At 35.8% G+C, this 26,978-nt stretch overlaps 1 long non-coding RNA gene across 2 annotated transcripts in view; it reads left to right on the plus strand.

Moving 5' to 3' along the window:
• Nucleotides 1-2,589: 2,589 nt before the first annotated feature.
• The window catches only part of LOC145694056 (uncharacterized), a 57,953-nt gene continuing 33,564 nt past the window's right edge, over nt 2,590-26,978 (plus strand). For both annotated transcript variants that reach the window (XR_014132900.1, XR_014132899.1), the window contains exon 1: nt 2,590-2,721. This is a non-coding gene — a long non-coding RNA (uncharacterized LOC145694056). The remainder of the gene's footprint in view (nt 2,722-26,978) is intronic.

Here is a 26,978-nt window from a genome sequence, read left to right on the forward strand (position 1 = left end):
GATAGAAAGATTATTTCCATGATTCACAAATGATACTGGAAATCTATCAGCCGCAGTATTGGCTGAGTATGTGTAAAAATGAAATGAAGTCTAATGTTCCACGATCATATCATTTAGGCTAAAGAAGAAGAATGATTATGAAAGAATTCATAGAATAATACTATGGGAAGAAACAGACATTCTCGAGGAAACCCATGAACATGATTCCCCATCTTAAACGCATGCAAACCTTACGTTGTGTTTGACAATGCCAAAGGGTATAATACTATTCATGACCTGTTCCCCGATTGGCAATAGCATCGCACATTACTGCTACTAAAGGACTGGTTAAGTATTTGCTCTTTTTTCACTTGAATCTTTTCTAAAAAATTACTTAATAATGTGTCAAGTGCATTTGTTGTAACTTTTTGAGTTTCGTTCTCAATGTCTTTAATGAGATTATAACTTTTAGAAGTTGTATATACTTAAATAGTTAAAGATAATAACAAACAATATAACAATAAATAATCCAATCTTATGCCTTATTGATTTATTTAAATCCTCACTTTTAACTAATCAAAGCAATGAAGGAAAGATGACAGTAAAAAGAAATATTATTGGGCTGACAATAGCTGTAGTTTCAACACTCTGCACACCTTCATATAGAACATAGATGGCCTATGGTCTGTGTATGTTAGTTTGTCAATTCCAATTTAGTATGCTTCATAAAAATAAGAAGTGTTTCGATTTCAATTTGTACTTAGGTTCTAACCCAGCTGCTAAGATTGGAGCTACGGTTTTTTATGTGTGACCTGAATTACTAATTTCAACTCCTTCCTTGTGGTTCCTATGCCCTAGACAACTAATTTTTAAATGGGATGAAAAATGTTCAAGTACAATATTAATACAAATCTATCAATCATAGAAAAGTTATCTTCTTGTTGTAGAATATCTTTAAATCGTTAAAAACAGTTTTTGTTCAAAATACAGGAAAAGGATAATAAATTAAGTGAGCATATTTGCGATAATCAGACTTTCTTCTCCTCCGAATTAGAAAAAATCCATGGAAAACTGTTACTTAGCCTAGCATCAGAAGATGTTGAAAGCTTCTAATATTAGTAATTAAGGCATTTTTTAAACAATTATTTTCCTCAAAATAAGCGCTTTCTTCTTTATCATGTTGGCCCACCAGGTGAATGGCAACTATCCGGGTGGCCCAATCTGCCTCTGCCCTATCTAAGGAAAAAATTTGAACAGTACCGCAAATAACCCATAAAAATTTATTCTGTTGTGTACAGCAAACATTCCAAAACGACCTGCAGTAGTCCTATTCACATGACTGGAATATAATACTACAATTTTATCTATGAGAAATTTTACTATTGTGGAATCACTTAAACTGGCTTTTATGTTGTTATTTTTTGCAGCTTCCATATTATGATTTTCATCTTTAGGGCCTATATCTAATCCAGAATTTGAATGAAGATCGCATCAACAGCATCAACGTTTTATTGGTGGGTCGATCAAACTTTGACAGAAGGATTGACATTTAGTTCCACCATGTTTCATAATCCCGTACAGGGAAGTGTCTTGGCTAATGATACAGCGATAATATTTGAATATTCATGGATAATATCTGAAATGAATTGGCAAATGTCTCATCATCTACAAAAGTAGTCTGAAGACATTTTACTTATGTTCTTTTTAATATTTCAGTTGGGAGGTTTCGAACCACAGTTTTTTGTGTCTTATGAATTAAAACTTTCTAGCTACATATGAAAGCATATTTTAGTTACTTATTCTTTTTTGTTACAAGTGTTGATAGATAAATTAAATAATAGCTAGAGCATTTTTCCATCATTCAATTCATTTTCTCTGAAGTCTACAAACAAAATACACGTGACTATATAAGAAAACATACACACATACATAGGTAGATGTTACATATACAAGAGGAGATTATTATTATAATTAAATATTAATCTTACCATAACCATCAATAAATATCAGAGAGGCACAGAGTTTATCTTTAATGCCAAACTTAATTTTAATGAGGCTATGGTGTCGAAACTCATACCACCATGTTATTATTTTATTATTGTCATAATTGAATTTTCTTATTGCAATGTATTGTAGTTTCCAAAGACAAAATAAAAAACGTCAAAAGAGAAACCATGGACATCATATATAATTTCTTCGCATTATTATTTTTTTAAGATTATATTTAAAATATTATTTTATGGTTGCTGTTGGAGGCAACATCAGCGTGAAGTTTAATAATTTTTGATAGTGTGCGTTTTAATTATTATTGTTTTGAAGAGAGAGAGTTAAAATTCATTGTCTGTCCATTAACTGATAGATCTATTAATATTTACTTTATGATATGAGTCAATATGATGATAACCATTGTTCGCGGTCACCCATCCTCATACTGAAATAATGTAATACACATGTAGAAAAAGTGTGACAAGTGAACATATGGCTGAGCAATATTATAATTAATGCTAACGAATGCTGCACTACAGTATATGAAGCGAATATTTTTTATAGCTTCAAAATTTAAACATAGCAATTAAATTATGATATATCAAACAAGAAAGTAGAGATTTATTGTGTCATCTTTATATACTCACAACGATATCTGACGAGCTCTATTTTGTGTTCAGAGGACTTCAAACCTTCGGCGACATGAAGAGTTTCGTATGGTTCATTCTGTTTTTCCTTACATTTTTATCAGTCTTGGTAAGCTATTCCTTGTTGCATTAAACACCATTAATATTATTAGATAATATTCACATTTCAGGAATATAGTGAAAACATTTCTACCTGTACATTGTACAAAACTTCGAGACCATAACTGACAATATTATTGTATTCGTGCTTAATTACTTTCTTAAATCGACTATAACATCTTCCTTTACTACATAAACTTATACATATTAAGAATACCATTCGTGAATTCAGCATAAGACTAATTTCATTTTGTATCCTAGTAGATAATGGTAGCCCCAGTCTTTTCTAGAAGAGACATGAGCGGTTTGTACTTTGTGTGTACATGTATTGATAGAAATGTATTTATTTACTGAGATTTTGCAGAAGTTTTATCAGGAGTCTATAATTACGTAGTTTTAAATATGTTTTTGTTTCTTTAGAATGAACGTATTTGTAACAGTGTTCAGTATTTGAGTTCAAAATAAGTTTCTACTGGTATCTTTTACCTTAAGTATACTTCAATATAATAAATGTTAGTCTTAATTTTTTTACAGCTGGTATGCTATTTGGTATTTTAATTTACTACTGTGATCATATCATTCCACTACGATCACTGTAAGTGTTAACAATTTCCTTAAAAGCTTAACATATTTTGTGAACTTCTGTTACCTCCCATGCGGTTTCATGCTAATCACATGCGAATAGATTAGTAAAACAATCGGGAGCATTTACAGACTGGCGTCGTCAGCTTTTTAAATCTGGGAGGGTCAGATGAATCAAAGTCAACATCCTTTTTCCGACAAAAGTTACATATACAAAGTAGTATAGTTTCTTTAAATATATTTGATTAAAATCTGAGAAGGAGGCTTCCCCCCGACACCCCGCTAACGACGCCCATGACAATACTGTAGGAAGTTATTCAATGTTCCGTTGTCTTTCCATAAAACCGAATAATTTATTATAGTGCTTTCTATATTTTCTATAGACATTTTCTATCTATGATGCAAAATCATATGATGTAAATTTTATCACAGTGTAAAATCCACTTCTGTCACGTATATTATAATGCATATATTTGCAAGGAATTTTAGTTACACGTGGATATATAATAAAGACTAAATTTTCTGGTAAATTATAATATTCTGAATATAATAAATGAGAAGTGTATTAAAATATATTACTTTAGAGAAATATATTACGTATTTTATAATACGTATTTTAAAATGCGTTCTGTCAGAGTACACTTGAGAGTAGTTATATTAAAGCCACTTAAATATTGAGTACTGTATTCATCACAAAATCAAAAATGTTTGTGTCTATCTTCTCAAGGTGTGCTATCCAGTTCTAATCCACGTATTCTTTGTTACCTTCAGATAATCCTAAACTTCTAATAGACTACAGAGGGTTACATGATTAAAGAAAAATATATTGACTTGAATTGATTCTTGCGAACATGTTACCACATACACTATATATTTGTTTTGTATTTATTATTTATAAATAGGGATCACTCGTGGTTATTCGGTTAACATACTTCACTCCAGCGCGGAAGATCCGATTGCGATTCCTGCTGAAATCATATGTTTTTCAGAACCCACGCTAAGCTGTAGGTTCGCGTTACATATAGCCTCAATACCCAAAACCAATTTTAAACTCCAAGTTAGTCAATTTTATGCTAATATGCATCATAAAGTAAACTATCCTTACTTCTGTGCGTGTTAAGATAATACAATGAAACCTGTCTTTAGCGGAATCGAGCGGGACTTGCAAAAATTTCCGTTAAAGTCAGGTTTCCGCTTAGCGGAGGTAGACCTTTTTTTTTTTTTTTTAAAAAAAAAATACATGTTTATAAAGGAGCATACTGAGAAAATATATTGCTGTACGTGCATTGTTCGATTACAGTACTTCTTTCTTCTACGAATAAATACACAAAAAATTAAAATGAATACAAAATATACTATGGACGTTTTCTTTATTTTTCGAATAGCCAAGCAGGGTTTTCTGTGTACATTGCTGCTTGGCTGCTTGACTTTCCACATACACTTTAGCCTGAGAAATTATACTAAGTGAATCAGAATCATTTTCCGTAAGGCAAATTTTTGCAGTTATTTTAAACTTCTGAGATCTTGATATGTATTTATTCTACACTCTTCTTCGAACTCGGTATCGTATTCCTCTTCTTCCTTTATCTCGTTTTCTTCTTTCCGACATTCCGTATGATTCTTGATTAAGTTGCGGGGATTAAGGACAATTTGTGGGGGTGAATATGAGTAGTGTTTGGGGAAGGTCAACACTGTCCAGAAATATTTAACAAAAGAACGAACATTTTATCGCAGACAGTGTAATATATATGTCTCACAAAATGTCTAAACATCTTCTAAACGCTGTAGTCCGGAACTCAGAATTTTCCGTTAAATGTTTATTTTTCTTTCCGTTGTCCGCGTAACACAGTTTCCGCTTAATGAAGGGACTTTTTACACGTGTTGTTCTCCAAAATTCATGGGACCGTGAAATATTTCCGTTTAAGACAGTTTTCCGTTTAATAAAGGGTCCGTTGAAGACAGGTTTTACTGTATTTGTAAAATGTTGTAATTAATAACCTTTTAAACATGTTGTCGATAATGGATGCTCAATTTCAATTCTTTGTTTGTGGATATATTTTAAATGATTTATGATTTACATTACATTTCTTTATGATTTTTTTACAAGATCTTCGCATTTTATGCATTTCACTTTTTCTTTATAACTGTTAAAAAATTCTTTCTTCAAACTTGTCAAAATCGGGAACATATAGCTACAGATGATTTCTTACTAATGGAAATGTATTATTGATAAATTAATCATCCTCGGTTGAGTACGAATATTTCTGTAGCATTAAGCAAAATCAAAAGAAAATCGATTAAGGCATTTTGACATGCATAAGTTCAAAAAAAAAAAAAAAAAAAACCTTACCTAATGATGACTTTTTTCAAAATGTCTGAGAAGTACCATTCATTTGCAAATGAAACTTATTTGAGTGGCCACTATTCTTTCCAAAGAGTGTCCAACTTATAATACAGGTGACCAACTTACGCAATTCTAATAACAAACGACAAACATTTCACTCTAAAACTAATAATAAATACTTACATTAACAGATGTGGCATTTGCATAATCAGATGTTAAACTGTGCAGATTTTCAAATTTAAAATTATTGTGATGAGAAGTTTTGTGTCCGCCATCATAGCGGTCAGACATAGGAACTCCTAACACAAAGGTATACCTAAGATCTAAGATACTTGTAGCTTACATGAATAATGTCCGATGCACCTATTTATATATCTGATAATTGTTTTGGAGAACAGAGAACTATTGTGACGATTTAATTGCTACTTAAAAATTATACTGTGTCATTTTAATTACTTTAAAATAAGACAAAGAACCTACAGATATGTGTTTAAATTTGAGCATTAATATTTGTGTAACCGCATGTTTAGTCATCTAATAACCCAATTGCATGGTTTGGCATATATATAGCTTAGTTACTAGTGATGCTATACGTTGTAGAAGTTAGCGATTCCCAACCTTCAGACGCTTTTCTCTCATTCATTTCAACCTCAAACTACATGAGTAAGTATCTAGTCTTGAACAAAATACACATTATATTTATAAAAACTCCACTTCACTTCACTCAGGAACTAATATGTGCGCTATCCAAAAATATATGTTTCAGAATCCTGCGGTACTTCTGCAACAATTTTTATAGAGGTAGTTGGTATTTAACGGTGTTTCGTGGGGTCTGTCTATTTCGATTATCACTTCCACGAAGTGCCATTTCCTTCCATTGGGAAGAATTTGCAAACATTTGTCCAATCTTTTTTGCTAGTAGGGCTCACACGAACACTATATAGTGATGATTTCAGAGAATAGCCTTGTGGGAGAAATCCCTGACGGTAGTAATGGGCACTATCAAACACTTCCCTATCGAATAGTTATTCCATAGTGATGTTGAACTATCGATCATATTTATTCAAAGGTAGTGTTCCTAGGTGTATATACGTGCTTCCGTACCACTGGCGCAAACCCCGGGGTGATGAGAGGGACATGTCCCCTCCAATCTTGGAACTGGGGCGAACTGTCCCCCAATAATCCGATTTGAAATGTGTTTTTTTGGGGGCGGGGAGAAATGTGATGATTTGTGTCCAACTACCTCAAAGGAAAGTGAGATAAAATTGATGTCCCTTGCTCTATAATATACAACAGAATCATGTCAGAAATCAAATTCATCTACCGTAATATGAGTCTATCTCACCCCCTCGCATAAGCCTTAAATGTACCGCCTCAAAATGTTGAAGATAACTCTGCTCCTCTCATCCTCCACATCATTGTTTTTTAAATTCATAAATATTTTGAACATCGCTTAAAACAATGTATAGTTTTGTTATATTATAGTTATATCATAAATACTGTAACAAAGTTTGGAATGGCGTTGTAGGCATCCGGAATGGCAAAGTGCTGCCATCTGTGTATAAAGCGGAAGATGCATGTATGTGTGTTTGACCTAGTTATATCATAAATACTGTCACAAGTTTGAATGTGAATAACACAGAGAGTATTAACACTAAGGCAATTTATTTTGGTCGTGCTTTACATTGATATGTTGTACACTTGACGCACCAATCATTGTTCGAAATGTTCCCCCTTGGCCTTGATGCAGGCACGAAGTCTGTCCGGCCACTGGTCAATGGCATTACGCACCACGTCCATGGGAAAATTGTTCACTGCTCGGGTCAGGAATTGTTTCAGACTGTCGACAGATGGATGCAGTTTATGGCAGTTAAGATCCGGGCTGCTAGAAGGCCAATCAGCGGTAGAAATGAAGTCGGGGACGTTCCGTGCCAGCCAGTCCTGCGTTGTTTTTGTTTTGTGGCCTGGAGCGGAATCCTGCTGGAAGGTCCACCTTTCTCCAAGGAACATGGTAGGAGACAGTGGTTTCACTATAGGTGTTAGCACTATGTCCTGGTACACTTTGGCAGATGTTTTAACACCTTGTTCGCAAAAATGCAGCTGGATTTGCTTGAGTAGCTCACTCCCCACCAAACCATCACTGAGGCAGGATGATGTGACCTCTGTACCCTTGGAGCTACCTCAGCAGCTACAGTAGATGACGTGGCATACACATGGTCACTTTAGGTGTTGTAGACTTGCTCAATTGTGAACACCTTTTCGTTAGTGAACAGAATCTTTCTGTGCAGATTGTTGGCGTAATGCCGCAACAGTCTCTTTGAATTAAGGACTCTCTGCGACATTAATGTTTGGGTCAAAAAATGACCAGTCCGCCTCTTATACGCTCGTAGATGTAGGTCACTCTTGAGCACACGAGACATTGAATTTCTGCTGATGTTCATCTCAGCAGCCATCACACTTTATGTTCGAACAGGATTTCTTCGAATTCTTGCTGCGACTGCTTTCTGGACCTGCGGAGTTCGTACCGTTTGTGGTCTTCCACTCCTTGCGCGGTCATCTGCCATTCCAGTCTCGGTGTATCGCTGTATGGCGCGATACACTAATCTCTTGCTGATTTGTAGAGGTTTCAGGAGGTTGAAAATCTCACCTGGTGTCTTCCCGACCTTGTGTAGTGCAATTACTGCTACACGATTTTCGTAATCGCCCCATTCCATATTTATGAATTTAAAAAACAATGACGTGGAGGATGAGAGGAGCAGTGTTATCTTCAACATTTTGAGGGGGTAGATTTAAGGCTTATGCGGGGGGGGGGAGTGAGATAAGACTCATATTACGGTAGATGAATTTGATTTCTGACGTGAATCTGTTGTATATTATAGAGCAAGGGACATCAATTTTATCTCACTTTCCTTTGAGGCAGTCGGACACAAATCATCACATTTCTCCCCCCCCAAAAGAACACATTTCAAATCGGATTATTGGGGGACAGTTCGCCCCAGTTCCAAGATTGGAGGGGACATGTCCTTCTCTTCACCCCGGGGTTTGCGCCAGTGGTAGGAAAGCACGTATATAGGAACACTACCTTTGAATAAATATGATCGATAGTTCAACATCACTATGGAATAACTATTCGATAGGGAAGTGTTCGATAGTGCCCATTACTACCGTCAGGGATTTCTCCCACAAGGCTATTCTCTGAAATCATCACTATAGTGTTCGTGTGAGCCCTACTAGCAAAAAAGGTTGGACAAATGTTTGCAAATTGTTCCCAATGGAAGGATATGGCACTTCGTGGAAGTGATAATCGAAATAGACAGACCCCAAGAAACACCGTTAAATATTATTTTTGTCCTGCACTCATGGATAAAATGATGGTAATTATAGTTGAAACGAGCGTAGCGAACTTCTATCATTTGACTCGAGCTTGGCATTTGTCTTTGTCCACTGTTCATCTGTTCATGTGTCTGTTTCACGATAACTCTCGTAAAATTTATCTGATTTTAGTGAAATTCGGTATGCATCTTTGTTCAATTCTTCGAAGTAAGACTTTGTTTGAGGTTGTCATCCATGAATAAGTTGGTGAAAGAGAGTCAAATCCATCTCATATTGCAAGTTTGAACATACGCATACAAAACAATTTTGCAAGATAAACTACGTAAAAGTTATTCGATTTTGATTTTTTTTTTTTAAAAACATAGTATACTGTATGTTTCCTTTATGGTGTTCCTATGATCCAGGTAGCTTGGGATTAAAATCTGCTAGAAAAGAAATAACGAATTTACCTCTCCTAAAAAAAAAAAAAAAAAAAAAAAAGTTCTATGACAATATCTGTAAAAAGTATTCATTTTGATGCAATAAGGTGTATATTTTCTTTGAGGCTTTCGAATCATCTCTCTGGATAGAGCAATAATCACTCAAGAATAAAGGGTTAATGAATAATCCCACCTCCTGACTTTTAAAAAAAGGTCACGATAACTTTCGTTAAAAAAAATAGTCGATTTTGATAGAATATTATGTATATCTTCTTTGAGGCTTTCCCACTGTACTCACTATTTGGAATTAAAAACAATTAAAATAAACGATGAATTTAGACCTAAATATACGGTAGAACGAACATATTTCCTGCTCCCTCCTCGGTTTAAAAATTATCTCCCACGATATATATAGGATGTTTCAAAACAACACCGACAATGTTTGGGAGGTGATTCCTGACACCAAGATAAGACAAAAAGTATAAACCAACCTCAGTGCACAAATGCTTCCTTTCGGAGTTACAGGATGCCGAAAACATGAAAAATTGAACTTTAAAGGTTCATACCATGAGACCTACCGTAGTTGCATCAAGACTTCACTTAGGAACTAGTATGTGTCTTATCCAAATATCCATGTTTGAGAATCCTGCGGCACTTCGATAATTTTTAGAGGCAATTTGGCAATGGGCATATGATTTGAAGTACACACCAACTACCTCTATAAAAATTGTTGCAGAAGTACCGCAGGATTCTGAAACATATATTTTTGGATAGCGCACATATTAGTTCCTAAGTGAAGTGAAGTGGAGTTTTTATAAATATAATGTGTATTTTGTTCAAGATTAGATACTTACTCATGTAGTTTGAGGTTGAAATGAATGAGAGAAAAGCGTCTGAAGGTTGGGAATCGCTAACTTCTACAACGTATAGCATCACTAGTAACTAAGCTATATATATATGCCAAACCATGCAATTGGGTTATTAGATGACTAAACATGCGGTTACACAAATATTAATGCTCAAATTTAAACACATATCTGTAGGTTCTTTGTCTTATTTTAAAGTAATTAAAATGACACAGTATAATTTTTAAGTAGCAATTAAATCGTCACAATAGTTCTCTGTTCTCCAAAACAATTATCAGATATATAAATAGGTGCATCGGACATTATTCATGTAAGCTACAAGTATCTTAGATCTTAGGTATACCTTTGTGTTAGGAGTTCCTATGTCTGACCGCTATGATGGCGGACACAAAACTTCTCATCACAATAATTTTAAATTTGAAAATCTGCACAGTTTAACATCTGATTATGCAAATGCCACATCTGTTAATGTAAGTATTTATTATTAGTTTTAGAGTGAAATGTTTGTCGTTTGTTATTAGAATTGCGTAAGTTGGTCACCTGTATTATAAGTTGGACACTCTTTGGAAAGAATAGTGGCCACTCAAATAAGTTTCACTTGCAAATGAATGGTACTTCTCAGACATTTTGAAAAAGTGTCTGAGTGCAATAAGTGTAGTGAGGAGCCCAATTCTTATCTTGGTCTCCTACACAGCAACCAAAATATAACTAATATGATAACACTTCCTCACAAGTGGAGTAAAACATCGACGTTGCGATTTAAATGTCAGCTCCCCATATACATAACAGAAATTGTCCGAGTGATTTACACACTTCCTCGGCATCTTGTATCCTGTAAGGTATCACACACACATACACACACGAATCTACACTCCATCAATCATGAAGCAGCACAAACGTAACCTAACTCACTGCATCAACACACAACACAATTCATTCGAACTTCACAATCCACTAACCCTTCAACTTACACGCGTACACATCTAAAACACGTCCAGCTTGGACCGTCACTCAACGCTACTAACAGTCATCAGGCTACCTAAGTCATCATTTTTTTATGCATTGTTGCCAGATCAAAATATTAAAAAGCGACCTATTTTCCACAGAAAGCACTCATTATTTACCCAGCCAGATCAAAATCTTTTACAGGCCAGATCAAAATATTAAAAAGCGACTTATTTTCCACAGAAAGCAGGCGTGTATTTGTGCTTGTATTTGAGTATCTATCTAAGTGCCGACAATAATAAGTCAACGGTAGGTTTTTGTGTTTGGTAAAAGTCTTGCATAGTATATTCTTTATTACCTATAGGCCTAAATAGGCACAATAGTTTATATCTCTCGACAGAATAATGCGATTCTCATGAAATTAATATTATTTATTAAGTAGGTATAAAACTATACAAATAGCAAGTTGAGACAAAAAAAATCTTATAAACTACTTTTTGGAGGGAATGTCCAACAAAATCCCTCTAGAAATTCCCTCCTACAAAAATGGCGACATGGTGTACACATCACTGAAAATATGTTTTATTGGAAGTCCAATAAAGTATAAACCGTGCTTATATTGTAATTTTCGTGGAAGTTATATGTGATTTTATCTGCACTAATGAATATGGTAAAATGAACAGTACACATAACATTTTTATATAAATATGTTTATTTCTCTAGGAAGAATAATGCGATTCTTATGAAACTTAGAGAGCTTGCTAAGTATAAATCAAGCTAACATAGAATACAATTTGTGTGTTTGTATACCTAAGGGTACCGGAGCTACAGGTACAAAAATTGTTTAAAAAAAGGAAATTTGAGGGAAATTTCCCGAAAATCCCTGTCACAGGGAAACTGAGGGGATGGAGAAAAACTGATCTCAGATTCGAATTCCACGTGAAAATTTGTATTGGGATCAGGTATTTTCATTTCTGTGCCAAAATCTTGTTGACTAGTGTTATCAGTATAAAATGGTCTTCAAGGTTGTATCTGGAAGATTATAGCTGAATATACAAACGAAACGAAATATTTGTTATGCCTGTACTCATAAATTTAAGCTCGTCTTAAATAAAAGTTAGGGATTTTTTATATAAAAAAACAAACATTATTCAGAAAAAACCCTCCCAAATATTTTTCTAAATCCGATACTGATTATTTCTATCAAATGGTATTCAAGGTTGTGTCTGGAAGATTATTGTTAAATCATTGCACAGCTACAGTATAACGGAAATGTAGAAGTACGCTCTGACAGATATATTGAAAAACATAAGTTTAATTATGTTCTAGAAGTTAGAATATTAAGCTCTAAGAAGTGAAACACGGATGACTAAAAAGAAATGATCTAGAGAAGAAAAAAATGTCGATAATTAAGAAGTTAAAATAAAGTTAAATAGCTTCTAAAATTGCCCTCAAAAGCCTTTGAAAGTACAGTGCCGTTCTCAGTGTGGACATTTTTTATCATAATTTTTCGTCATCGTTTCTCTGCAGCAACAAACATGTTATTTCAGAAACAGTTTTCAACTGCTCCTTTAACCTGTCATTTGGAACAGACAGTAGTTGACGAAATAATGAAAATAAAAAATGTTATGTGGAAAGAAAGTTCTGTTACCATTTGATTCAATAGTGAAAGGAGTATAGTTATTATAAAACATTTTACATTATTGGATCTTTTTATAATAGTGGATATGCACTTTTTATAATAGATAAGGTCATAATTAAAGGAAAATTGTTATATTTGAGTGAACAGAGGAAGGAACGTAGATATTGTAAAATCTTTTTCAATACCTTTTTATATTCTTTTACTCGAAATTTTTTCATATTTTGTTATTAAAATACTTACTAAACTATCCTTATTTTATTGTCTTAACAAACTAATATATGTTGTCAGTAAATAGTTTAGATTGATCGAGCTCCTGGAGTGGTAAACCACAGCATTTCATGTCACCCCCCCTTACGAAAACCTGACTAAACGAACCAGTATAGCTTGCCAGTAAAATAGTTTAGAATGATCGAGTCTCTGATGTGATGACCACAGTATTTCATGTCACGGATCTCTCCTTTACGAAATCCTGGCTACGTGCCTGGTCCCGGGTCATCCTAGCCACGTGGGGCTTAGCGTTATCCTGTAACAGCCTCCTTTGCAATTCAGAAGTGCTGGCTGCAGAGTCAACACTCTGTCCAGAAATGGCGCCTTCCTCAGACGAGACACCAAAGAAACACAGGTGTTTGCTAGCGTTGCCTTTTGGCTCGAGGTCAAACCATGTGGGACCCATCGATCCAGCTTATAGTGCTTCCCAAGTTGATGGAGGTGCTGCCGATGCCTAAAGATCTTCATTTTGCACGGCACATGTGTTGGTCTTTCGAGTGTTTCGCCACAGTCCTTAAACTTGTTAAACCACCGCTGCACTGTCCACGTTGTCACGACACCCACATTAAAGGCCTGGCATATCTTCCTTCCCCTCACTGCAGAAGCATTTGACCCCCATTTGAAGTCTTACAGAGTACATGCCCTTATGACGCTATGTGGCATGTCCACTCTGTCCTTACGCAAGTTCACGGTGTAACTGAACTGCCACAACCAGGAGTATGTTGGATATATCCACACCAACAACTGACCTTTGCTTTATCTCCATTCGCATTCAACGCACGATGTGAGGGCCAATGGAACACAGACCTCCATGAAAAGCGATAGAACTTTCTTTGTTACCTTTATACTATCATCTAAAACAAGACGTCTCTAATAAATGATCTCTGTCTATAAAAGAACAAGCCGTGACTGATTATGACTGATTGCTCAACGCTCAGACCAAATCGCTGAAGCTAGAAATTTGAAATTTGGAGAGGACATACGATTTGTGATGTAAGGTTCCACTAAGGAACGATTTTTGGTAATTCGACGGGGGAAAAAGAGAGGTAGTTATTATCTTAAAATATCGATATCTATGGATATCTATGTATCCGAATATAGATACATAAAATTTGGTATATGGACTTTACCTTTGAAATAATTAGATAGGCCTACCTGTTTCACCGTCTCCCGATATTTGACCTAGAAGGCAATAAAAGGGGGTGAGAATCATAATTATTATATGTCCATATCTCGAAATCTCTTAAGGTTAGGGACATGAAATTTGACATTAGAACTTCTTATTTAAAATAATTAGACACATGTTTCATTGTTTTTTGATGTTTACCCTAGAAGAGAGGAAAATTTCGGGAAGAGAAATGGTTGGAGTTACAATTGTTATAATATGGCCATATCTCGAAATTCCTTAAGATATGAGACATATAAGGAATATGAGAAGTACAAGGACGTAGACCGAGCAAATTTGGGGGTCTGGAGGCGAAGTGCCCAGCTAGCCAAAACTAGTCTTGATATAATCAAAGCTTTAAATCTCTGACAAGGTACATTCGCAAAGTTTCCCCTCGGGATTCATGTAAAACTGATTTAAATGCGAAGTTCTCCATGGCTCAATATGTATTGTACTAATTTTAGCGGCCCATATGGGTAATTTGCATATTTATGAGTCTTCATATACCCGGAATTCAATCATACACTACTATAACGCTCGCTCACAAAATTGCTTTTAGTTTCTTTAGATGTAACTGAACGTGAATGTGGGCATATGCAAAAAAAATTGGATCAAATACTGCTTCTCTGACATGTGTTATCCACACCGGACGTCATCTTGAATTCGCCATATTGGATTCAACTTTCGGTTTTTCAAATGGGAATAGGTGATTGTGACACATCAAATTAATATAAAATTTTCTCGAAAATTCATTGGTGTAGTGGGTTTTACTGTATCTTGTACCATTTGCGACATATTACATGTTAAATCCGTGTAGACAGTTCGCGAATAGACATTGCAGAGTAATATCAGTTACGCTTACGTTTTGGATGTTGACAAATGTAAACAATTTCTAACTGGAAAAGTACTGTAGGTTTAAGCAAACTCTCTACAACATTGGTGTCATAATCTTACAACATTTCTGTCAGTGATTGTTATTACTTGCATGTTATACTATAACAAGGAAGTACTGTATCACAAACAAAATGCCTAATGTACATCTAGATACGACCAGATTTTGAGAAACAACTACCATATCCTATTTACGTCTGTGTGTCTGTATGTACGTACGTTCAGAAAACATTTCGTCAACAATAAATCACGTAAAAATCACATATACATACGGGGCTCTGCACAACTTTTAATGGTCGAGTTTGTGAAGTGCCTCACATTTAACATGCAATATCTTGCAAATGGTACAAGCTACTGTAAAACGCACTACACCAATGAATTTCCGAGGAAATTTTATATGTATTTGATGTATCACATGCACCTATTCCCATTGAAAAACCGAAAGTTGAATCCAATATGGCGGATCTAAGATGGCAGCACGTGTCAAAGAAGCAGTACTTGATCCAATTTGTTTTGCATATGCCCACATTCATGTTCAGTTTCTAACTAACTAACTAACTAACTCTATGGCCTATGGAACCCGGAGGTTCAGTGCCGCGTTCACAAAAGCTCTCCACTGACTTCTATCCTTAGCTAATTGGATCCAGTTTCTACTTTGTATTCCAATCTCTGCGAGATCCATCGTAATATTGTCCTCCCATCTGCGCCTAGGTCTTCCTAATGGTCGTTTTCCTATGGGTCTACCAGTCAAGACTTTGAAAGCGTTTCTACTTTCTTCCATTCTAGCTACATGACCTGCCCACCTAAGCCTCCTAGACTTGACGACCCTAACAATGTTGGGTAAACCGTATAAACTATGTAGTTCCTCGTTATGAAGCTTCCGCCATTCCCCATTCTCGTTCCTCTCGTTCCTCTTGGGTCCGAATATTCTTCTCAGGATCCTGTTCTCAAATACTTTCAGTCTATGTTCTTCCCTCAGAGTAAGCGACCATGTTTCGCAACCATACAGAACAACAGGCATGATTATCGTTTTATATATTTTAAGCTTCAAATTCCTCGACAGAATTCGCGACGACAAGAGATTTTGAACCGAATAGTAACACGAATTCCCTGCTTTTAGTCGACATTTAACTTCTTCGTGAATATGATTTTCGTCTGTTAATATTGATCCTAAATATTTGAAAGTATCCACTTTATCAAAAGTATTATTTAATATTTTAACGCCTCCACAATTTGCCGTATTACGGTCCCGACACACTTCCATGTATTTAGTTTTCTCTGCATTTACTTCTAAACCCATGTCCCTGCAAGCGTTTAATAATATCTCTGCATTTATTTCTACTGTTCTCCTATCATCCCCTATTAAATTTACATCATCAGCATATGCCATAGCCTGGTGAATGCCGTTCAACTCTAGGCCCTGGTTGCTATCTTTCAGTTTCATCTAAAGAAACTAAAAACAATTTTGTGACCAAGTGTAATAGTAGTGTATGAATTCCGGATATATGAAGGCTCATAAATATGCAAATTACCGGTATGGGCCGCTAAAATTAGTACAATACACTTTGGGCCGCGGAAAACTTTGCATTTAAATCAATTTTAGACGAATCCCGAGGGGACACTTCGCGAATGTACCTTGTTAGTCCGGAACATTCTTCTAAAGACTTAGTTTCCTATTGACATGAACTTTTTTTCTTGATATGTCGCGATAGACCTAAATATAAAATTGCCATCATAATGAAAGTAAATATTAAATTCAATAAATATATAATTTTTTAGTTTAAGGTTTCACGATTATGCTTCGAGGCAAGGGAGATCTTGATAATAATAAGATGGACAATAATGATGGAATGAAGAAAGTGAGAGGGAATGAGAACCCCGAGAGAACTAAAGCATATCATGTTTGTCCACCACAAGCTCACTTAGCGCGAGCAGAGATTGAACGAAGACACCCGCTTATCACAAGTGAGCACCCTATCAGTGAACTACCGCGGCCCCTAATTGTTTCTTAGATCCAAGAAATAATTACGTCTTTATTATTATAGCTATTAGACAGAAATTATAACTTAAACTAGAAATACAAATCACTGAAGAAAGCAACGTTTATTTTTTGAAAAAATATTAACCAGCTTCGACAACTAACTGAAAATATTGGCTTCATTAGACACTCCTAAAAATAAAAAAATGCTATATAGTAGTAGGGACCGGCGTTGGCGCGAATGACTCATCCTCACTCTCTTTTATGACCGGGATTTTTGAAATTCGTTCCCTTTTACGGCTTTGGTACCTCGATTCTGATTGGCTGAGAGAGGTCACGTGACGTCATGAGTCACCCTGCGGGGAAATCCCTCATTCTCTTTTATGACCGGGATTTTTGAAATTTGTTCCCTTTTATGGCTAAGATGTGTGATTCTGATTGGTTGACAGATATCACGTGAGTTTAGACCCTGCGATATTTGAAATTCGTTCCCTTTTACGGGTAAGATGAATGTTTTGGTACCACGATGCTGATTGGCTGATAGAGGTCACGTGATCTTAGGCTCAGGGATTTTTTAAAATTCGTTCCCTTTTATGGGTAAGATGATTGGTTGATAGCGGTCACATGATCTTAGACCCTGGGATTTTGAAATTTGGGTATCCTCTTTGATGAGTACTTTGGTACTACGATACTGATTGGCTGATAGAGGTTACATGATCTTAGACCCGCTACAAGGTGAACAGAATACGTGGGAAAACCCCTCACTCATTTGTTTCATTTTATGTGTAAGATGAATGGTTTGGTATCACGATGCTGATTGGTTGATAGAGGTCACGTGATCTTAGGTTGTAGGATATTTAAAATTCGTCCCCTTTTATGGGTAAGATGAGTCCTTTGATACCTGATTCTGATTGGCCGACAGAGGTCACATGATTTAGACCCGCCACACGGTGAACAGAATACGTGGGAAAACCCCTCACTCATTTGTTTCCATTTTACGGGTAAGATGAATGTTTTGGTACCACGATGTTGATTGGATGATAGAAGTCACATGATCTTACCCCACCCCCCAATGCTAGAAATTCAGAGCGATATGTCGGTGATCACCCTAGACCTGGATTTTAGAATTTAGTTCCCTTTTTATGGTTATGCGTAAAGTTCCCATGAAGGGTTCAACCTCCTCCTTAAATAACCCTTTTTTGGTATCATGATATTGTACTGAAGTTTACATTAAATATTATCGTTCTCTTTGACAGATAAGATGATTACCAGCTTTCTTACCTTGATGGAGATCCTGTCCTTGAATTAGTAGCCTATGTCTCTGGAAGTAACAATGGTGAAAGAGGGGTGTCGCTTGTAGATTTCTTATAACACATTGTTGTGAGTTTAAGCGATTTTTTTTAAACGCTCAGTAAGCGCTTCATTAATGGAAACAGTGTTGCCAGATTTTTTCTTACCGAAACTGCTCCGATTCTTTTCGAAACGGTTCCGCAGAGTGCAAGAAATTTTAAACTAAAATTTTTTCGAACTAAAAAAAATTTCAAAACTAAAAAATTTTAAACAAAAATTTTCAAACAAAAAATTTTCGAACTAAAAATTTTGAAACAAAAGAGTTTCAAACAAAAAATTTTCGAACCCAAAAAAAATTTCGAACTAAAAAAAATTGAAACAAAATTTTGTCGAACTAAAACATTTTTTAAAACAAAAGTTTCGAACTAAAGATGTAAATCACATCTAAAAATTTTCAAATCAAACTTTTTATCGAACTAAACTTTTTAAATTTTCGAACTAGAAATTTAAACCAAGTTTTAGAAAAATCCTAAGAAATGTTTCTCCAGGAATCGAACTCAGGTCTTTCAAACCAAAGATGTGTATGCTAACCGTTTAGCTATGAATGAATTCGGTTTTAATCGTGCTTGGTGGGTTTCGAACCATGGTTCTTGAAAAGGATACACATATACTTTAAGAAAATAAATCTGACAGTGTAACGCTTCCGTTCATGGATTAAAATAAAATGCTGATAGACTTCTTTGTGTGTAGACATAGAAGTACATATGATTGAAAATGCAAACGTCAGCGGATCGCATTACTTTTGTTTTACTACGAACGTGTCAGCATGATTCATGAAAAAAGCAAACATTGACATTCTCGTATGGAATATGAGGAAAATGAAATGTCGTCACAGTTACGACAAGTAGTGACATGATCCTGGCAGAAGGGAATTGGCATCGGAATTGCGATACTAGATGTTGTAACTATTGAGAAACGTGAATGACGTCACGATCGATTGTTACACATCGTTTTGGTTCGTGATTCATGACAAAAGCAGCGAGCGTTTTGATTGGTTCGTTGTGATGTCATTTTATAAATTTCCTCGTTTCTGATTGGTTGACGGTGACATCGTTTTCGCAGCGACCTAAATAAAAATCTAAATTTCATTTTTCAAATCCTACACCGCTCTCAACTATCAAGTGAGAAGGTCTGTTTTTTAAAACTGTCTTCATTTAAGAAGCTTTACTGCACCGACTTTTTGTTCATTGAATTTGAGGTAAGTTCAGTGAGATTTTATTTTTTCACACAAGATTCCAAAATCATTTTTATTTTATATTTGTGGGCGGATCACGAATACAGTGTTTTACTTTTAGTACGAAATATTTAGGCTATGAAGGAATTAGTGGAATGGGAAAGTGGGAGTACGAATCAGGAACCTCCACACATTAGAAGTAAGCACGATAAATGATATGGTTTAGCGTCCCTTCAGCTTAATGTTGAATGTAAACTCCCGTCGGGAATTGAACCATGGTCAAAGATGTGTGCGCTTAGTTTGAAAAGAATGCATTACAAAATTTCAGAAACTATGCCTGAGAATAATATGGTTCGATTCCCTTTGAAAGCATTAGCGTCCCCTTCAGCTTAACGTGATATTCGAGCAATCACCCGGGATTGAACCAAGGCCAGAGGTGTGTACGTCAATCATTTAACTTAGTTTTGAAAAGAATGTATGATAACGCGTGAGAATATTAAATTTCAGAAAAGGGTTGACAGCGATCCGATGTGTGAAAGCAAACCTCACCGAGGATTGAACCAGGGCCTTCCACATCCGAAGCATGTACGCTAACCGCTTAAATAAAAAAGAGTGCATGAATATTTGGTTAAAAGATTTACGCTATACAGATTTTGTTTGACAATTACGTATGTGTTACGTTAATGTTCGGTGAATCTCTTCAACTTGCAAACGCATCATTTAAAGGTCGTTGTGAGTAGAAAAAATGCTTACGTGTGCTTTATCACATCTCAGTACTGTTGAAACATTCATTCATTCATGCATTCTTTTTATCACTATAGAATGGTAGGTCAGTTACATGCTGATGTAATGGTCTCGAGTTTGACGACAATAAAACACTCATTTCAGTAACATAATTATTTAAAAAACTTTGATTTCTAGTACACGTGCTTTCATAATGAGATTCTGAACGTCACCGCCAGGGAATCAAACTCAGGACCTTTACATGAATTACTTAGTTAAGAATTTATCATGAATGTTATGATTTCCTGTTTATCAGGTGATTAAGATTTTTCTTTCTTCTTTTCTTTTGTAGTAAATTCACGCTGCACAATTCCTTTTTTCCCATTACGTATTTGTTTACCGTAATTGTACCTGTTTGTTTGTTTTCATTTTTAACCATGGCCGAATCGGGTTTTACTGTTTGTAATGAAATCACTTGTCATTATAGACGATTTATGTACGTTTATGTATTATGAGGTGTGTACGTCAACCATTTAGCTTAGTTTTGAAAAGAATGTATGATAACGCGTGAGAATATTAAATTACAGAAAAGGCTTGACATGCCCCCGACGTGGAAAGCAAACCCACCGAGGATTGAACCAGGGCCTTCCACGTCCGAACCATGTACGCTAACCGCTTAGTCACAATAATAATAATAAAAAAATACGCTATACAGATTTTTGTTTTGACAATTACGTATGTGTATCGTTAATGCTTGATGAATCTCTTCAACTTGCAAACGCATCATTTAAAGGTCGTTGTGAGTGGAAAAAAAATGCTTACGCGTACTTTGTCACATCTCAGCACTGATGAAACATTCATTCATTTCATGCATTCTTTTTATCACTATAGAATGATAGGTCAGTTAAATGCTGATGTAATGGTCTCGAGTTTGACAGCAATAAAACACTCATTTCAGTAACATAATTATTTAAAAAAAACTTTGATTTCTAGTACGTGTGCTTTCATAATGAGATTCTGAACGTCACCGACAGGAATCAAACTCAGGACCTTTACATGAATTACTTAGTTAATTATTTATCATGAATGTTATGATTTCCTGTTTATCAGGTGATTAAGATTTTTCTTTCTTCTTTTCTTTTGTAGTAAATTCACGCTGCTCAATTCCTTTTTCCCTTACACATTTATCGCAATTGTACCTGTTTGTTTTCATTTTTAACCATGGCCGAATCGGGTTTTACTGTTCGCAATGAAATCACTCGTCATTATAGACGATTTAACATTGAGGGCAGAATGCTCGAAGTTCAATTCAACGCACCGCCCGTAGGAACCGATATCATACAGTATGTACATAACAGTTTCCAAGCAATGCTAGACCATTTGTTAGCCAATGTCGACGATGAGGCGATGGTTGGTTTATCAGTAATATCACCACGCAACACGAATAAGCCATTTTGGGTGAGTTTTCGCCAAGCACGAAACCTAACACTGGAAACGATGTGGGCCTCCTTTGAAAGAGTTTTACAAAGTAACAATGCATTTCTCCTGCACGAACCATTCACAGTTCATTTCCATCGTGTAGATATTCCACGTGGCTACGGCGGCGGTTTGCGGCAAGGAGTACTTCAAAATGAAGAATTGTTACGTAGCAAGCGAGGGATTGTACGTGTAAAAAATCAAGACTCAAGGTGTCTAGCGTACGCCCTTGTTATTGCTATTGGCCTGAAGGCATACAAGAATGTAGATATGCAACGATATTGGCAATATCAACGCCAATCGAAATATGTTGTGGACGATGAAGTGAATGCGTTATGTGCAAATGCAGGAGTCAATTTGGATCATGGTGCCAGTGTAAATGAAATACGACAATTCCAATTATACCTCAACGAATATAAAATTACAGTGTATACCAGTTTCACAGGTCATGATATCATGTACGAGGGGCCCAACGACGAAAATCGCACTCCCATAAATTTGATTTGTTTGGCTGGCCATTTTGACATCATCCAATCTTTAACTGCTTGTTTTGCAACCAAGTTCTACTGTGAGGCGTGCCATAAAAAGTATAGTAAACGTAATGAACATGTGAAAAATTGTCCTGTAACATGCTCCAAATGTTTACAGAGACCACTATGCGACAAGAATCAAACGCTAGTGCTGTGCAACGACTGCAATCGTCAATTTTACGGCGAAGAATGTTTTAACAATCATCGTAATATTGTATATCATCAAGGGGCACCTATATGCAAAATGGTGAAGCAATGTACTAGATGCTACAGAGTATATTCTTTTGTACGAAGTGGACAACGCATTCATGATTGTAATGAGATCTTTTGCAATGTATGTAAGAAGATTGCTCCGGGATCACATCAATGTTTTATGCTTCCTGATCGACAATGCTTGAAACCCGGTGTTCCATCACTCATGCACGCAAAGAAAGCCTTATTGATTTTTTACGATATAGAATCTATGCAAGACAAGAATATTGATGATAATATGTATGTACACGTTCCGAATTTATTGGTTGCACAACAAGTATGTTATGCATGTGTTGAAAACGATAATATCGAGCAGTCTTGCAGTACGTGTGGTCAGCGCCAGCATATTTTCCAGGGGGACGATCCAGTTTATGATTTTCTTCAATACTTGCGGGAACGTCGTCCCAATATAAATAGGATTTTCTGTCTTGCTCACAACTCAAAGGGCTACGATGGACATTTTATTCTAAAGGCTATGGTCGAACAATGTCAATGGAGACCCGACGTCATATTAAATGGAACCAAGATACTGAGTTTAACCTTGAATAATCTAACGTTCATTGACTCGTTGAACTTCCTGCCTATGGCATTAAGTAAATTGTCAAAAGCGTTCAATTTACCCGCAACCAAAGGATACTTCCCGCATTTCTTCAACACCAAGGAGAATCAATCGTATATTGGACCACTTCCAGAAACGAAGTATTATGGTGTAAATGAAATGGCCGTCGAAGACAGGAACAAGTTCATGCAGTGGTACAACGATCATCGTAATGACACGTTTGATTTCCAGAAGGAAATTATCAATTATTGTATTCAAGATGTCAATGTACTGCGACAAGCATGCGTTTCGTTTATGACGTCATTTGAAGCAGAAACCAAAGTGAATCCCTTCTTGGAGACGATCACGATTGCAAGTGCTTCCAATTTAGTATTCCGCCGGAATTTCCTCAAACCCAATACCATTGGAATTCTACCGGCACATGGCTATCGATGGAGAAGTACCCAATCGATCGCTGCAATGCAATGGCTGGCCTACATTGAAAAAACCGAAGGAAAACAAATCTTACATGCGGCCCGACAAAAAGAAGTGTTTATTGCGGGATTCCATGTTGATGGCTACTACCAAGATCCTGAGACGTTAGAGGAGCACGTCTACGAGCATGCTGGCTGCTTTTATCACGGGTGTAAAGTATGTATTACTACAGGCCGTAATCAGCCCATCTATGGCAATCCAGAAGACACCATGGAATTCCGTTATGAACGAACGCAACGCAAAAATGCAAGACTGCGTGAATTGGGGTATATTGTACATGAAATGTGGGAGTGCGAATTTAAACAGTTCTTAAAACAAAATCCTGCAATGGCGACGTATCTGAAGAATCACCCGTACATGAACCGCAGACCATTAAATCCAAGAGATAGTTTTTTTGGAGGAAGGACCAATTGCGTGAAATTATACCACCAAGTCGACGAAAAAGCAGGGGAAGTAATAAAATATTTCGATATTGTCTCGCTTTATCCTTACATAAATAAGTGTGCTAAATACCCTGTAGGCCATCCTAGAATTTATCTACAGGGTGATGAAAATATACCATCAATAAATAAAGTCAATGGTCTGATCAAAATGACGATATTACCAAGTCGCCATCTTTATCATGGTCTCCTGCCTTACCGATGCAACAAGAAACTACTCTTTCCACTGTGTGCTGCGTGTGCCGAAGAAATGAACCCAGACCCTACAGCAACGTGTACACACAACGATCAGGAGTTGTGCCTCACTGGAACATGGGTATCATATGAAATCCAGAAAGCAATAGAATTAGGATATCAACCGGTGGAAATTTTTGAAATTTGGGATTATGACATTGAACAATATGATCCCATCACGAAAACAGGTGGCTTGTTCACGGAATATATCAATACATTTTTGAAATCGAAAATGGAAGCGTCTGGCTGGCCCAGTTCCTGTGTCACCGAAGAAGACAAATCAAAATTCATACAAACCGTCCTGGAGCGTGAAGGTATTGCATTGGATCCGACCAAAATTGAAAATAATCCTGCACGAAGAAGTTTATCTAAGCTTTGTGTGAACTCATTATGGGGAAAACTTTCGCAACGTTCAAACTTTAGCCAGACCACAATTATTGATCGGCCGGAAGAATTTTATGAAAAACTCACTTCCCCCGACATTAAACTCCATCAAATTGTACCCATCAATGATACGATGTTGTATGCGTTCTGGGAGTACAATGAACATGTGCCTGTTCAAAACCGAAACACCAATGTCGTGTTAGGTGCATTTACAACATGTCAGGCACGTCTGGAACTGTACAAGTACCTGGAAATGTTGCAGGAACGTGTTTTATATTTTGACACGGATTCTGTGATATTTACAGAAAAGCCCGGGGAGCCAACCATTGAACCTTCAACGTACTTGGGATGCTTATCGGATGAGATGGAGTCTTATGGCCAACGAGCATACATCAAGACATTTGTCAGTGGAGGACCAAAAAATTACAGCCTAGAAATATACAATCCAGATACCAACGTCACCAGCTACATATGTAAAATTAGAGGATTTACATTAAACTACAATGCAGGACAGCAATTAAATTTCAACACGCTAAAAGAAATGATTACAAATCAATGCCGTGGACAAGTCACCATCACTATCCCCCATAAGATATGCAGGACCAAAGACCATACCATCGTCACACGCAAAGAAGAAAAAATGTACAGCATCCAGTACACAAAACGTCGATTTAAAGAACTCAATTCCTATGATACGGTTCCGTACGGGTATGTTAAAAAACAGAAGATGGAACTGGAAAAAGAAGATGAAGAAGAAAAAACTGTAAACACCCAATGAGGCCGTAATTTCTTTTTTCCTTTTCCTTTTTTCCACTCCTTGACCATAAAGCAGCAGCACCAAGAAAAAAAAACGCAGTACCCAGAAGAGATCATAAACCACCAACACCACCATCAGTGGAAGAAATGTAGTCATCTCGTATCCAAGGGGAAATCTTGACCATAAAGCAGCAACACCTAGAAAAAAAAATGCAGTACCCAGAAGAGTTCGTAAACCAACATCAGTGGTAGAAAAGCTGTCATCTCGTACCCGAGGATGAAGATGAGCCTAAACAGATCCATCATTTACGAGTAAGTTTTATTTCTCTCTTATCAATATTGACTCGTTTTTATTGTTTCAGGAAAAAAGAAATTCTTAAAGTAATCCGTTGTTTCTTCTTTTTCTTTACAGGATACGTCTACAAGATTCGAAGATGATGACACGTCCAACATATTCATTAACTAGATCCTGTATTTATTATGTTAATCACCTTGTATGAGAAGAGCACATACCTTTCGTTAAATACAACAAGTTGAAAAAAAATGTGTTTTATTATTTCTTGAAACCCTGAACACTTATTTTCAAATCATGGCCAAGATTTGGTTTAAATGATTTTGTTCGAAAAATTAATTAAAGAATTTTTAGTGTCCAAAATTTGGTTTTTAATTTAGTTCAAAAAATTGATTTGAAAATTTTCAAATGTGGTTTACATCTTTAGTTCGAAACTTGTTTTTAAAAATTGGTTCGAAAATTTTTTGTTTAAAATTTTTAGTTCGAAAAATGTTGATTTGAAAATTTAGTTCGAAAGTTTTTAGTTTAAAATATTTTTTTCGAAAAATTTTTAATTTTTTAGTTCGAATTTTTTTGGGGTTCGAAAATTTAAAATTTTTTTAGTTTGAAAATTTTTTGGTTTGAAAATTTGGTTCGAAAGTTTTTAGTTTAAATTTTTTTTTCGACAAATTTGTTTAAATTTTTTAGTTCGAAATTTTTTTTTGAAATTTTTGTTTCAAAATTTTTAATTCGAAAATTTTTTGTTTGAAAATTTTTGTTTAAAATTTTTTAGTTTTGAAATTTTTTTTAGTTCGAAAAAATTTTAGTTTAAAATTTCTTGCACTCTGCGGAACCGTTTCGAAAAGAATCGGAGCAGTTTCGGTAAGAAAAAATCTGGCAACACTGTTTCCATTAATGAAGCGCTTACTGAGCGTTTAAAAAAATCGCTTAAACTCACAACAATGTGTTATAAGAAATCTACAAGCGACACCCCTCTTTCACCATTGTTACTTCCAGAGACATAGGCTACTAATTCAAGGACAGGATCTCCATCAAGGTAAGAAAGCTGGTAATCATCTTATCTGTCAAAGAGAACGATAATATTTAATGTAAACTTCAGTACAATATCATGATACCAAAAAAGGGTTATTTAAGGAGGAGGTTGAACCCTTCATGGGAACTTTACGCATAACCATAAAAAGGGAACTAAAT

This window comes from Thermobia domestica, chromosome 9 (genome assembly GCF_964235325.1).
Source record: "Thermobia domestica chromosome 9, izTheDome1.hap1.1, whole genome shotgun sequence".
Lineage (NCBI taxonomy): Eukaryota > Metazoa > Arthropoda > Insecta > Zygentoma > Lepismatidae > Thermobia > Thermobia domestica.